The sequence below is a fragment of the Balaenoptera acutorostrata genome, chromosome 2 (assembly GCF_949987535.1).
Source record: "Balaenoptera acutorostrata chromosome 2, mBalAcu1.1, whole genome shotgun sequence".
Lineage (NCBI taxonomy): Eukaryota > Metazoa > Chordata > Mammalia > Artiodactyla > Balaenopteridae > Balaenoptera > Balaenoptera acutorostrata.
This window is the reverse complement of record NC_080065.1, coordinates 34,594,160-34,610,199: the sequence shown is the minus strand read 5'-3', so window position 1 is coordinate 34,610,199 and position 16,040 is coordinate 34,594,160.

Below are 16,040 nucleotides of genomic sequence, written 5' to 3'. Positions count from 1 at the left end.
TGCCCTCTGGACCTTCTAGATCTGCCTTCCACCACAGGGCACTGCTCCCTCTCCCACTGGGTACTTCCGTTCCACCCATGCTGACACGTCGAGGTTCTGGAGGTGGCAGAGTTTCTGCTGTGGTTAAGTGGGGAACACTGCCCTGTCCACATCATGTGGCTTTGCCCCAAGTCTCTCCCAGAGTTTTGATTCCCAATCTCCTCCGTCCCCAGGACTTAACACATCATTTCATGGAGGGACTGGCTTCTTACTGGGACACACATGTCCTGCTTCACTCTCCCTTTAGGACAAATTCTGCCCAAGAAAGTGTCTCCATTCCCTGTGCACACAGGCTTCTGCAAATGTGCCCTCAGAGGCATGGTTTAAGCATGTGAATCAGGAAACTAGCTTAGGCTCCGTCTAGGACAAGGGATGCTATGCACACTTTTGTCCAAAATTTTGTCCAGGTGCAAAATGAATGTGAATATTCAGTTCATCATTGCAAACATGGTCTTAGATTTATCACATCGCAAGCAGATTCTCAGAAGACATATTTGGCTTTTATTAAGATTTCCCTCCAAAAGGACAGTTTTCTATGAAACATGACTTTTAAAAGACCTATAAAATTAGAATATTTTTAAAACATTTGAGCATGTGGTTCTGGAAGAAAAGCAGGAGAAGCTGGCATGGGAAATCTGAACATTCACAAGATTCGATCCAGATGATCTCAGCTATTAAGGGAATTACTTAATGGCCATTCTCACGTACTTGTTTTGTCACTCTCTATTTAGCTTTGATGTGAATACACTAGCTTTGCTTTCTTCGATTATAAACAGACCACTACTGGAAAACTGGGAGTTTGGAAAAGAGTAACAGTGGTGATTGAACGAATGGCAACAGACTATATAAGGAAACATTTAAGGAGATAAATGTCTATATTTACATGAAATATATTTAGCATAAACTCACATCTGAAATGTATATATGTGCATATATAGAATAGCTACTGATAAACAAATATTTCATTTTTAAATATGACATCTATTACATTGTTCTGTGAAAGACTAGACATCAGGAGCTAGAAGCGACTGGAACACACCATTTCAGCCGTTTGCCTCCATTTAGGCAGGTCCTCTGCACCATTCATGAAATCTTAGATGAGGCATTTAAGCAGTTCTCCAGCTGGGCAAATTGTTGGCATAACCACACAAGCTATCAACTTCTTCTATACTTATCCTTACCCATTAGCATCTCCTTGGCGTTCTGGGGGCAGGCATAATTGCAGCTAGGTATATTTCATTCTTTTCAATCAGCAAACATTTATTGACATCCTATGCATAAACTATCAGGCTTGATGCTTGGGGGGAATTTGAAGAAATAACAATACCTTAATCTATATTTAATTTACCTATCTATTTATATACATATACATAGGTATGTCTATATATATATATATATATATATATATATATATATATATAATTTACAAAGCACTTTCATACATGTTATTTCATTTAATATTCACAAAAATCTCTTTAAAGATGAAAAAGGTAAAGCTCAGGGAAGGTAAGTCACTTACCCAAACACCCAAGGTGGCAAAGTTGACCTTGAACTGAGGCTTTACAATACTTAAGTCCAAGTTTACTATATCACAACTTCCCCTAAATGCTACAACTTCCCATAACCTTGGTCCCCACCCCACAAGGAACTGATAGTCTTGGGTCAGTCTAAGACATGTTCACAATGATCAAATATGAAGAGTAATAAAGCATGATAAGATTTTAGAGAAGGGAGGAAAGAATCACTTCCAAGTCAGTGGATTATGAAAAGTTCATGGAGGAGATAAAATTTGTTTTGGATTTTGAAAAATTGGTAAAATTTTGAGAGATGAAATGGGAGAAAGGGCCTTGCATGTAAAGTTTTCAACATTGGAAAGAATAGGACTTGCTTAGTAATTGACTTTGGTTGGAATTTAAGGTGAGAGACAGTGGAAAAATAAGCTTCACATTAAAAACTGGGTTAAGATTATGGAGGTCTTTGAATATCAGGAAAAGGTGTTAGGTACTTATGGAAGGTTTAGAGCAAGATATCTCTGAAGCCATGTGGAGCATTAATTAGAGGAAGAAATTAGAGGAAGGAGACCAGCTACATGTCTATTACAAAGTTCAAGTAAAAAAAATACAAACTTATTCTAGTATAATGGCAGTGGAAATAAAGAGGAGGAAAAATCCAGTTGAAAGGATTCATTAACTAATTGGATAAAGGGGGCCAAGAAAGAAAAGAATAAGAGAAGACTCCAGGCTTTTGCACCTGAAAAAGTGAAAGCAAACTAAATAGAAGGAAGCTTTGGTTTGGAACAAAATACAATAAGCTTGCTTGTGGATATTTTAAGTTTAAGGTTGTAGTGGGACGGTCATACAGTAAGACATTCAGCAAAGAGTTGAAAATGAGACCAGCCCATAGAAGACAGGTGAGGGCATGAAATATAAATTTGAGTGGTATCTGCCTAGACATTACTAATGAGGCATGGGAGTGAATTAGGAGGCTATAAAAGAGCATATTAAGAGATTAGATCAGAGAATAAGGGAGATGAAGAGATGGGAAAGAGAAGGGGGATGCAAAATGACCTTTGAAAATGTCTTAGTTGGTATAGGCAAAGAAGCCAGAAAGGAGACTGAGAGGCAGTAAGAAAGGGGTTTGGAGAGCAGAAAAACAACTTTTAAATGATGTCAAGAGAGAAAAGAGCACGCAGGACCTCCAGGTTGCACAAGTAGAATGAAGCCATATCATAAGAATATCCCTCCCCCATCTCTTGAAATCAACAAAATGATACATTAAAAAAACAGCCCCCCCCCCAAATTCCACTGCAGCAACCAAACCAGAGAGGGATATAGCCCTGTGTCATAAGCTTAAAAAAACTAGCCAATGAAAGAGACAGACAATGCTATAGCGGAGTGGCACAGTTCACCATAGCAAGACTCCTAACTCTTTGTCCATCCCCAGGAGCCACACAGGTGTACCAACTAAATCCAGGGACATCTCATTCTCATCCCAAAATTGGGAGAGAAGCTTACTGAGAAGCTAAATCTGAATAAGAAGTCATAGAAAATGTTGGAACATATTGGAAATGAACAGTGAGTTATCGGCTCTGTAATGGCATTGAAGGCTACAAGACTAAACATGAAATTGGGGAATAGATTCCAAGTTTGAGGGTATCCTCCTCTAGGACTAGAACACTTTCCTCAACCCAGTGAAGAAAGCCTTCACACATTTAATAAATATTTAACAACTTTAGAAATGACTGCTGAACCCTGGTATTCTAACCCAAGGTATGCTAACCCTGGTATTCTATGCAGGTACCCTGCATATTACCTCAGCTGGGCTGTCATGTCCTGCCATGCCTAAAGAAAAAGGGGAAACAACATGAAAGTCCCAGCCCTAAAATTGTGGCTTGTCAGGAAAAAAATGAGTGTCAAAAGGGAAGAGAGGCAAGAAGACATCTACACTACATTAGCACAAATAACAGGTGTGGACCAAGAGGACAGTTGAGCAAAATGAAAATTAGCCTCCGGGAACCATCCACATAAATACACACACACACACACACACACACATGCAGAGCTACATATCTAGAATGCAAAAGATAGAGAAACCAACTTGGATGCAAAAACAAATAAAAATCAGAGGGAAATTCTTCACAAGTGCTCTGAGCTACAGAAAACTCAGTGAGAAGATAAATTCAATAAAACAAGGGCCCATAGTCAAGATGGTTAAACAACAGACTGAAGGTTCCCTGGTTGCCTAGTGGTTAGGATTCGGCACTCTCTTACAACAGAATGAAATAAACAGAAAAGTTACAGAACCATGAGAACAAACTGAAGGAGAAAATAGCATCATCTATGATTAAATTTGAGACCACAAGAAATAGACTAGACCCACTTAAAAATAAACTTAACGGGGGCCTTCCCTGGTGGTGCAGTGGTTGAGAATCTGCCTGCCAATGCAGGGAACACGGGTTCGAGCCCTGGTCTGGGAAGATCCCACATGCCGCAGAGCGGCTAGGCCCGTGAGCCACAATTACTGAGCCTGCGCGTCTGGAGCCTGTGCTCCACAACAAGAGAGACCGCGATAGTGAGAGGCCCGCGCACCGCGATGAAGAGTGGGCCCTGCTCGCCGGAACTGGAGAAAGCCCTCGCACAGAAACGAAGACCCAACACACCCAAAAATAAATTAATTAATTAATTAAAAAATAGAAAATAAAAAAAAAATAAACTTAATGGTATATAAGACAGTGAGTGCAAATTCAAAAAATAAAAGGCAAAAAGCCAAATGCAATAAAAGAAGCTAACTGATATAGAAAACAAAATTAATACAACATAAGAATAATTAGTGCTCCTGGGAGAACTTTAAATATGGGATAGAAAATGTATTAAATGATCTAATACAAGCAAATTTTACTGGAATGAATAAGAAATCAACCTGCAGATCATATCAATGTGTTAAAAATTTTTTAATGGAGACCACTTATACTACTAAGATAATGAATTTCTAGATAATTCTTATCTATCTATACAGAAAAATAACCAATCACCTCAAGGGGTGGGGAGGTGGCTATTACAATTGACCTCTATCTTCTCTGCAGCAACATTTGATGCCAGAAGATAATGTAAAAATGGTTACAAATTTAGAAGAAAAAACAACAGTGTGTTTCAAAAATATCAGAACTCAGCAAGACACTGGGTAATAATAATAACCAGATGTTTTCAAACATGAAAAAAATTATTACAATAGGGCTTTCATGAGGTTTTTTTTCTTATTTTGATTTTTAAGGCTAAGAGTATATTGAGATTTAATTTATATAGAGTGGAATTAATAAATTTTAGTGTACAGCTCAATGAACTTTGACCTGTGTAACCATCACTCCTACAAAGATTTAGAATATTTCAATCACCTCAGAAAACTTCCTGGTGTCTCTTTCTAGTAAATAACCCTGTATCCTTTTCTGATTTCTAGCACCATAAATTAATTTTGCCTGTTCTTAAAATTCATATAAATGAAATAATAAAGTATTACTATTTTATCTAGCTTCTTTAGCTCAAAATAGTGTCCTTGTGTTTCATTCATGTTGTAGTGTATGTCAGAACTTCTCTCGTTTTTATTGCTGAATAGTATACAACAGCTTTTCCATTTTAATGTTGATGGACATTTGGGTTGTTTCCAATCTGGGGCTCTTATAAATAAAATTGATATGAACATTCTTGAATAAGTCTTTTTGTAGGATAGATACATTCCTTTCTTTTAGCAATAGAGTTAGGAATGGAAATACTGGGTCATAGGATAGATACATGTTTAGCTTCATTCAAAAGTGAGAAGATGCTTTCCAAAGGGGTTGAATTATTTTATATTCCCACAAGAACTGTATGCTCCACATCCACAGCAGCAGTCTGGTTATTTTTAATCATTTTGGTATCTCATCCTGGTCTTTATTTGCATTGCCCTGTTGACTAATGATGCTCAGTAACTTTTCACAGGCTATTGGCCATTCTCCTTTTGTGAAGTGCCTGTTCAAGTCATCTCCCTATTTTTTATTTAGATTATTTGTCCTTTTAAAGTTTAATTTGTAGGAGTTCTTGTACATTCAGCTTACCAGTTCTTTATCAGATATATGTTTATGAATATTTTCTCCCAGATTGTGGCTTGGCTTTTCACTTTCTTAACAATGTCTCTTGATGAACAGAAGCTTTTAATGTTGATGAAGTCTAATTTATCATTTTTCTTTTATAATTAGTGTTTTATATATCTTGAGAAATCTTTATCTCAAGATCATTAAAATATTCCTCCCTCTTTCCTTTAGAAAGTTTTATAGTTTAAGCTTTCACATTTGAAGTTATTTTCATGCATTGTATGATGTAAGAGTCAAAGTTCCTCTTTTTTCCCCCTGTACAGGTACCCAGTTTTCTCAGCTTCATCATTTATTGACGACTTTCCTTTCCCTATTGAATTGACTCTGTTTAAAAATCTAATGGACTGTATATGTATACATGTATTCCAGATTCTCTTTTCTGTTCCATTAATTTATGACTTTATTTGTCTACCCTTACATCAACTACAGTGTCTTAATTATTGAAACTTTTAGTAAGTCTTGAAATCTGATAGTGTGAGTCCTTCAATTTTGTTCTTCTTTTTCAAGGTATGATAGCTATTTTAAGTCTTTGTATTTCTATATAAATTTTAGAATCAGCTTGTCAATTTCTCCAAAACACCTGCTGGGATTTTGATTGGAATTGCATTCAGTCTATAGATCAATTTGGGGAGAATTAACTAATCTTAAAAATATTGAGTTTTCCAATCCATAAGCATCATATATCTTTCCACATACTTCAGTTTTTAAAAATTTCTATCAGCAATGTTTTATAGTTTTCAATATATAGGTCTTTGCACATATTTCACTAACTATATTCCTAGATATGTAAAAATGGCATTTTCTTTAATTTTTCAATTGTTTGTTGCAAGTAAACAGAGATGCAAATGATTTTTGACTTTTTATTCCTTGGTCCTGACAAATTGGATTTTTAATTGCAGTGCCCTTTCTTCCTTTCTTCCTTCCTTACTTCCTACCTTTTTATCTTTTCTGTAGATTCCACTGGATTTTCTATGTACACCAGTGTGTTATTTGTAAATAAACAGAGTTGATAGTTTTACTTGTTCTTTCCTATGTTTATGCCTTTTACTTCTTATTCTTGCCTTATTGTACTGGCTATCTCCAGTGCAATGTCGAATTGAAGTGATAAGAGGGAACATTTTTGCCTTAAAGGGAAAACAACAGTTTTCCATTAGATTTTATGGTTGCTCTAGGTTTTTTGAAAATGCTTTTATCAAATCAGAAAAGTTCTCTTCAATTCCGACTTTTCTGAGATTTTTTTTCATGAACATGTGGTGAGTTTAATCAAGTGTTTTTCTGTGTCTACTAATATGATCAGGATTGGTTCAAGATGGTGGAGTAGAAAGATGTGTGCTCACTCCCTCTTGCAAGAGCACCAGAATCACAACTAACTGCTGAACAATCATCGACAAGAAGACACTGAAACTCACCAAAAAGATGCCCCACATCCAAAGACAGAGGAGAAGCCACAGTGAGATGGTAGGAGAGGCGCAACCACAGTAAAATTAAATCCCATAACCGCTGGGTGGGTGACTCACAAGCTGGAGAACAATTACACCACAGAAGTCCACCCACTGGAGTGAAGGTTCTGAGCCCCACATCAGACTTCCCAACCGGGGGTCTGGCAATGGGAGGAACAATTCCCAGAGAATCAGACTTTGAAGGCTAGTGGGATTTGCTTCCAGGACTTCAACAGGACTGAGGGAAACAGAGACTCCACTCCTGGAGGGCACACACAAAGTAGTGTGCGCATCAGGACCTGGGGGAAGGAGCAGAGATCTCATAGGAGACTGAAACAGACCTACCTGCTGGTGTTAGAGGGTATCCTGCAGGGGTGGGGGCAGCTGTGGCTCACCACAGGGACAAGGACACTGGCAGCAGAAGTTCTGGGAAGTACTCCTTGGCATGAGCCTTCCTGGAGTCCACCATTAGCCCCACCAAAGAGCCTGTAGCTTACAGTGCTGGGTTGCCTCAGGCCAAACAACCAACAGGGAGGGAACTCAGCCCCACCCAGCAGCAGACAAATGGATTAAAGTTTTACTGAGCTCTGTCCACCAGATCAACACCCAGCTCTACCCACCACCAGTCCCTCCAATCAGGAAGCTTGCACAAGCATCTTAGATAGCCTCATCCACCAGAAGACACACAGCAGAAGCAAGAAGAACTACAATCTTGCAGCCTGTGGAATGAAAGCCACATTCACAGAAAGACAGACAAAATGAAAAGGCAGAGAACTATGAACTACATGAAGGAACAAGATAAAACCCCAGAAAAACAACTACATGAAGTGGAGATAGGTAACCTTCCAGAAAACAGAATTCAGAAAAATGATGGTGAAGATGATCCAGGACCTCAGAAAAAGAATGGAGGCAAAGATTGAGAAGATGCAACAAATGTTTAACAAAGATGTAGAAGAATTAAAGAACAAACAAACAGAGATGAACAATGCAACAACTGAAATGAAAAATACACTAGAAGAAATCAAGAGCAAAATAACCGAGGTAGAAGAACGGATAAGTGACCTGGAAGACAGAATGGTGGAATTCACTGCTGTGTAACAGAATAAAGAAAGAAGAATGAAAAGAAATGAAGATACCCTAAGAGACTTCTGGGACAACATTAAATGCACCAACATTTGCATTATAAGGGTCCCAGAAGTAGAAGAGAGAGAGAAAGGACCTGAGAAAATATTTCAAGAGATTATAGTTGAAAACTTCCCTAACATGGGAAAGGAAATAGCCACCCAACTCCAGGAAGTGCAGAGAGTCCCAGGCAGGATAAACCCAAGGAGAAACACGCCGAGACACATAGTAATCAAATTGACAAAAATTAAAGACAAAGAAAAATTATCAAAAGCAACAAGGGAAACACAACAAATACAAGGAAACTCCCATAAGGGTAACAGCTGATTTCTCAGCAGAAACTCTACAAGCCAGAAGGGAGTGGCATGATATACTTAAAGTGATGAAAGGGAAGAACCTACAACCAAGATTATTCTACCCAGCAAGGATCTCATTCAGATTCAATGGAGAAATCAAAAGCTTTACAGAAAAGCAAAAGTTAAGAGGATTCAACACCACCAATCCAGCTCTACAACAAATGTTAAAGAAACTTCTCTAAGTGGGAAACACAAGAGAAGAAAAGGACCTACAAAACACCCAAAACAATTAAGAAAATGGTAATAGGAACATACATATCAATAATTACCTTAAATGTGAATGGATTAGATGCTCCAACCAAAGACATAGGCTCGCTGAATGGATACAAAAACAAGACCCATATATATGCTGTCTACAAGAGACCAACTTCAGACCTAGGGACACATACAGACTAAAAGTGAGGGGATGGAAAAAGACATTCCATGCAAATGAAAATCAAAAGAAATCTGTAGTAGCAATACTCATATCAGATAAAATAGACTTTAAAATAAAGAATGTTACAAGAGACAAGGAAGGACACTACATAATGATCAAGGGATCAATCCAAGAAGAAGATATAACAATTATAAACATACATTCAGCCAACATAGGAGCACCTCAATACATAAGGAAAATGCTAACAGCTATAAAAGAAGAAATTGACACAATAATAGTGGGGGACTTTAACATCTCACTTACACCAATGGACAGATCATCCAAGCAGAAAATTAATAAGAAAACACAAGCTTTAAATGACACAATAGACCAGATAGATTTAATTGATATTTATAGGACATTCCATCCAAAAACAGCAGATTACACTTTCTTCTCAAGTGCACATGGAACATTCCCTAGGATAGGTCACATCTTGGGTTACAAATCAAGCCTTGGTAAATTTAAGAAAATGGAAATCATATCAGGCATCATTTCCAACCACAACGCTATGAGATTAGAAACCAATTACAGCGAAAAAATGTAAAAAACACAAACACATGGAGGTTAAACAATACGTCACTAAATAACCAACAGATCATTGAGGAAATCAAAAAATACCTAGAGACAAATAACAATGAAAACATGACGATCCCAAACCTATGGGATGCAGCAAAAGCAGATCCAACAGGGAAGTTTATAGCAATACAATTCTACGTCAAGAAACAAGAGAAATCTCAAATAAACAATCTAACCTTACACCTAAAGGAACTAGAGAAAGAAGAACGAACAAAACCCAAAGTTAGTAGAAGGAAAGAAATCATAAAGATCAGAGCAGAAATAAATGAAATAGAAACAAAGAAAACAGTAGCAAAGATCAATAAAACTAAAAGGTGGTTCTTTCAGAAGATAAACAAAACTGATAAACCATTAGCCAGACTCATCAGGAAAAAAAGGGAGAAGGCTCAAATCAATAGAATTAGAAAAAAAAAGAAGTAACAACTGACACTACAGAAATACAAAGGATCATGAGATTACTACAAGCAACTATATGTCAATAAAATGGACAGCCTGGAAGAAATGGACAAATTTTTAGAAAAGCACAACCTTCCGAGACTGAACCAGGAAGAAATAGAAAACATGAACACACCAATCGTAAGTAATGAAATTGAAACTGTGATTAAAAATCTTCCAACAAACAAAAGTCCAGGACCACATGGCTTCACAGGTGAATTCTATCAAACATTTAGAGAAGAGCTAACACCCATCCTTCTCAAACTTTTCCAGAAAATTGCAGAGGAGGAACATTCCAAACTCATTCTACAAGGCCACCATCACTCTGATACCAAAACCAGACAAAGATACTACCAAAAAAGAAAATTACAGACCAATATTACTGATGAATATAGATGCAAAAATCCTCAACAAAATACTAATAAAACAGAATCCAACAACACATTAAAGGATCATACACCATGATCAAGTGGGATTTATCCCAGGGATGCAAGGATTCTTTAATATATGCAAATCCATCAATGTGATACACCATATTAAAAAATTGAAGAATAAAAACCATATGATCATCTCAACAGATGCAGAAAAATCTTTTGACAAAATTCAACACTCATTTATGATAAAAAAAAACTCTCCAGGAAGTGGGCATAGAGGGAACCTACCTCAACATAATAAAGGCCATATACGACAAACCAACAGCAAACATCATTCTCAAAGGTGAAAAACTGAAAGCATTTCCTCTAAGATCTGGAACAAGACAAGGATGTCCACTCTTGCCACTCTTATTCAACATAGTTTTGGAAGTCCTAGGCATGGCAATCAGAGAAGAAAAAGAAATAAAAGGAATACAAATTGGAAAAGAAGAAGTAACGCTGTCACTGTTTGCAGATGTCATGATACTATACATAGAGAATCCTAAAGACGCCACCAGAAAACTACTAGCGCTAACCAATGAATGGTAAAGTTTCAGGATACAAAACTAATGCACAGGAATCTCTGGCATTCCTATACACTAACAATGAAAGATCAGAAAGAGAAATGAAGGAAACAATCCCATTCATCATTGCAACAAAAAGAATAAAAAACCTAGGAATAAACCTACCTAAGGAGGTAAAAGACCTGTACTCAGAAAACTATAAGACACTGATGAAAGAAATCAGAGATGACACAAACAGATGGAGAGATATACCATGTTCTTGGATTGGAAGAATCAATATTGTGAAAATGACTATACTACCCAAAGCAATCTACAGATTCAATGCAATCCCTATCAAATTACCAGTGGCATTTTTTATAGAACTAGAACAAAAAGTCTTAAAATTTGTATGGAGACACAAAAGACCCCAAATAGCCAAAGCAGTCTTGAGGGAAAGAAATGGAGCTGAAGGAATCAGGCTCCCTGACTTCAGACTATAGTACAAAGCTACAGTAATCAAGACAATATGACTGGCACAAAAACAGAAATATAGATCAATGGAACAGGATAGAAAACCCGGAAATAAACCCATGCACCTATGTGGTCAACTAATCTATGACAAAGGAGGCAAGGATATACAATGGAGAAAAGACAGTCTCTTCAATAAGTGGTGCTGGGAAAACTGGACAGCTACATGTAAAACAATGAAATTAGAACACTCCCTAACACCATACACAAAAATAAACTCAAAATGGATTAAAGACCTAAATTTAAGGCCAGACACTATAAAATTCTTAGAGGAAAACATAGGAAGAACACTCTTTGACATAAATCACAGCAAGATCTTTTTTGACCCACCTCCTAGAGTAATGGAAATAAAAACAAAACTAAACAAATGGGACGTAATGAAACTTAAAAGCTTTTGCACAGCAAAGGAAACCATAAACAAGATGAAAAGACAACCCTCAGAATGGGAGAAAATATTTGCCAATGATTCAACGGACAAAGGATTAATGCCCAAAATATATAAACAGCTTATGCAGCTCAATATTAAAAAAACAAGCAACCCAATCAAAAACTGGGCAGAAGACCTAAATAGACATTTCTCCAAAGAAGACTTACAGATGGCCAAGAGGCACATGGAAAGCTGCTCAACATCACTATTTATTAGAGAAATGCAAATCAAAACTACAATGAGGTTATCACCTCACACCAGTTAGAATGGGCATCATCAGAAAATCTACAAACAACAAATGCTGGAGAGGGTGTGGAGAAAAGGGAACCCTCTTGCACTGTTGGTGGGAGTATAAATTGATACAGCCACTATGGAGCCCAGTATGGAGGTTCCTTTAAAAACTAAAAATAGAATTACCATATGACCCAGCAATCCCACTACTGGGCATACACCCAGAGAAAACCATAATTCAAAAACACACATGCACCCCAATGTTCATTGCAGCACTATTTACCATAGCCAGGTCATGGAAGCAAATTAAATGCCCATCGACAGACAAATGGATAAAGATGTGGTACATATATACAATGGAATATTATTCAGCCATAAAAAGGAACGAAATTGGGTCATTTGTAGAGACATGGATGGACCTAGAGATTGTCATACAGGGTGAAGTAAGTCAGAAAGAGAAAAACAAATATCATATATTAATCCATATATGTGGAATCTAGAAAAGTGGTACAGATGAACCAGTTTGCAGGATGGAAATAGAGACACAGATGTAGAGAACAAACGTATGGACACCAAAGGGGAAAGCAGGGGAGGGGGGTGCGGTGGTGGTGGGATTAATTGGGAGATTGGGATTGACATATATACACTAATATGTATAAATAGATATATAACAAGAACCTGCTGTATAAAATAAAATTCAAAAAATATATGATCACACAGTTTTTCCCCTTTATTTTTTGATGTGGTGAATTACATTGATTGAATTTTTTTGATACTGTTCCAAACTTGCATGACCCTTCTTGGTCATTATGTTTTACCTTTTTTTATATATTGCTATTTGCTTGTATTTGTTTAGAATGTTTTCATTGATGTTCATGAGCTTCACAGGGTCTATAGTTTTCTTTTTTTAATTTTCCTTGTCCAGTTTTGGTATTAAGGTTTTTTTCTGGCCTCATAAAATAAATGGGAAAGTGTTCCCTCTTCTTATTCTCTGAAAGGGTTTTAATCCTTGTATTATTTCTTCCTTAAATGTTTGGTATTATTCACAAATGAATTATATGCTTGGGTCTGGGATTTTCTTTTTGGGTAGACTTCTAATTACTTGAATTCTTTAACAAATATAGGAATAGTCACATTTTCTGTTTTTACTTTTAATAATTTCAGGAAGTTGATTTTTGCAAGCAAATTGTCCATTGTTTGAAGTTGTCAAATGTATCATCATAAAATCATTTTTAATATCCCCCTTATCACTCTCTTAATGTCTGTAGGGTATATACAGATGTCATCTAATTTATGTTTCTCTGTTTTTCTTGATCAGTCTCCCTGTGGGATTATTAATTTTATTAATACTTTGAAGAACCAACTTTTGTTTTTGTTGGTTTTCTCTATTTTGCCTGTTTTTTATTCCATTGAATTTTGCTCTTTTCTTTATTGTTTTCTTCTTCTACTTTTTTTGTTTTGCAAAAACAATAACTCAATTTCTTTTTAGGAAGGAAGGAAGGGAGGGAGGAAGGAAAAAAGGAAACATATATTCAATAGTGTCAAATCTTTATAGCAGTTAAAAAGGATGAGAGATAAAGTCATTAAAATTGGCAAATAGGAGATCATTAGTGACTTTCAAGGTGTTTCACTCTATAAAGGAAAGACTCGGAGTCAGACACATTTGAGCTCTGGTAATGGAATTTGTTTCTCTTTTTGACCGTCCAATATACGAAAACAACTTCCTTTATTTGAGACCCCTATCCCCCAATACATACACAAATGCAAACTATGATTCTTAAAGGGATGCAAAACCTATTTCCCATTACAGACATGGAAAATTCCAGAAACTTACTTTCCCAAGAAACCTTGTAGCTAGGATGCAGGCCCATGACCTAGGTTCTGCCAGTCAGACAAACATACCTCATATCAAGGAACCACAAGAAATTCTCTGTAGCAGTAGTTACAGAAATATTAAGTTCCTAGGGTAGTGACAAGATTGGTGCTGATGAGGGCATCCAGTGTCCATTTGGCAGTGTTGGCAGTGTCAACAGTAAAAGCTACAATATCCAAAGCTGCCAGAATTGTCCCCATCCATGCACCTCTGGCTGGATGAGGATCACCCCTAGCTATACAGCCCTAAATCCATGTCTCTAGACTTCATGGGGTTCTGTGAACTACCTAACAATATGATCAATTCATTCTCTGCTGAAATCAGTCAGCCTTAGTTTCTGTTGCTTGCAGCTAGGAGTCCTGACTTGTTACAGGCTGAATCCAAGCTCCACGCTTACAAGATGGGTGACTTTGTCACCAGATGGGTGACATGTGTGCAATGTTCTGAACATCTTTTTCCTCTACTATCAAATGAAAGAAATGGTACCCACCTCAGTATAGTTATGATTATTATACAAGAGAACACATATGGAGCACCTGAAATATAGTTGGTGCTAAGTAAAGTTAATTCTATGAAAATAAAAATTTATAAGCCCCTAAAACATTGATTCAATCTTATTTAAAATCATTATTGAATAATATGTCATGGACCACAATGGTGAATAAGAAATTTGCGGATAGAGATAAACAGTGTATGTAGTCTTTACCTTCAAGATTTTAAGAATAAGAAAAGGCAAGCATGCAGGGTTGAGCTAAGATTTTTTTATCTTTTTAGGAATTGGAAGACCTGAGCTTGTTTGTAAGATAACAAGCAGGAACTAATAAAGAAAGAGTAATTTGGACAGAAAAGACTGTTGACAAAAGTTCTTTAAAGACTTTGAGGTTTTGGATTAGAATCATCTTTGGTTGTAAAAATATAGAGAATTTTACACACCAGTTACTATAAGACACAAAGAATAAGAAGTAATATCCAAGTGGGGGAAGTTCCTGTTTAAGTTAAATCTATACATACTCTGTATCTCGTCATCATAAAATTGAATTGTTTATTGAAAAAGGCAAGAAGCTCTCCTGTGATTTTTCTGCTTTTAACCACAAAAGTTTTATAGTTATCTCCCATGAAATGTAAACCTTAACTACAAAGCTATGATAACTGCAAATCTTCCTTTACCTAGTCGTTGTAAAAACTATATTTGGACACTTTATGTTTATTATAAAAGTACTTTTTGCTAGAATATGTTTGTTGTAGTAAATGGAATTTACTCTTCTAAATTATAATGTACACCCCAGCTCTGTGTTGATAGTCACACCAACTTTTATTTTTATTGAAGTATAGTTGATTTACAATGTTGTGTTAGTTTTGGGTGAACAGTAAAGTGAGTCAGATATATATATTCTATATAACTATTCTTTTTCAGATTCTTTTCCATTAGAGGCTATTACAAGATATTGAATATAGTTCCCTGTGGTGACAGATTTACTTCTAGACACAGCATGAAGCTCTTTGCCTGTTTTCTTCCCCTTCCTCCCCTCAAGAGAGCAGTTTTGGTAGAGCAGTGGGGATCACAGCAGTGGGATTATTTGTTAATCCCAGACTGAAAGGGATTCGGGGAATAGCAGTGAGAAAATGGAGGCAGGCAGTTAGCCCTCACTGTAAGATGCTGGGGGTAAATTATAGGGCACAGAGATAAGGTGCAAACTCAAGAGAGTGGAGAGTTAAGGTAAAAAATTATGTGTAGATGGGATGGCCTGCCCTTGTTTGTAAGACAAGGAGCGAGAGGAAATAAGAATAGTGAAACAAAATCCTGGAAAAACTAGGAAAAGATGGGATCAAGGACCTATGTATAATATGAGACTGATGTTTGGGAGGAGAAGGGATACTTTTTCTTCTGAGAAAAAAAGAGAAGGAGAAGATGATGAAAATTTTAGGATGAACATGAAAGCTCGTGTTCAGGTATTTGTAATATTCCATTAGGAGCCACAGGTAGAGAAGTGAGTTTGAGGGCTAGAGGAAAATGGAGAGTGTTTGGAAACTGTTCAGAGGAGAATGCTACGGAGAAGCCT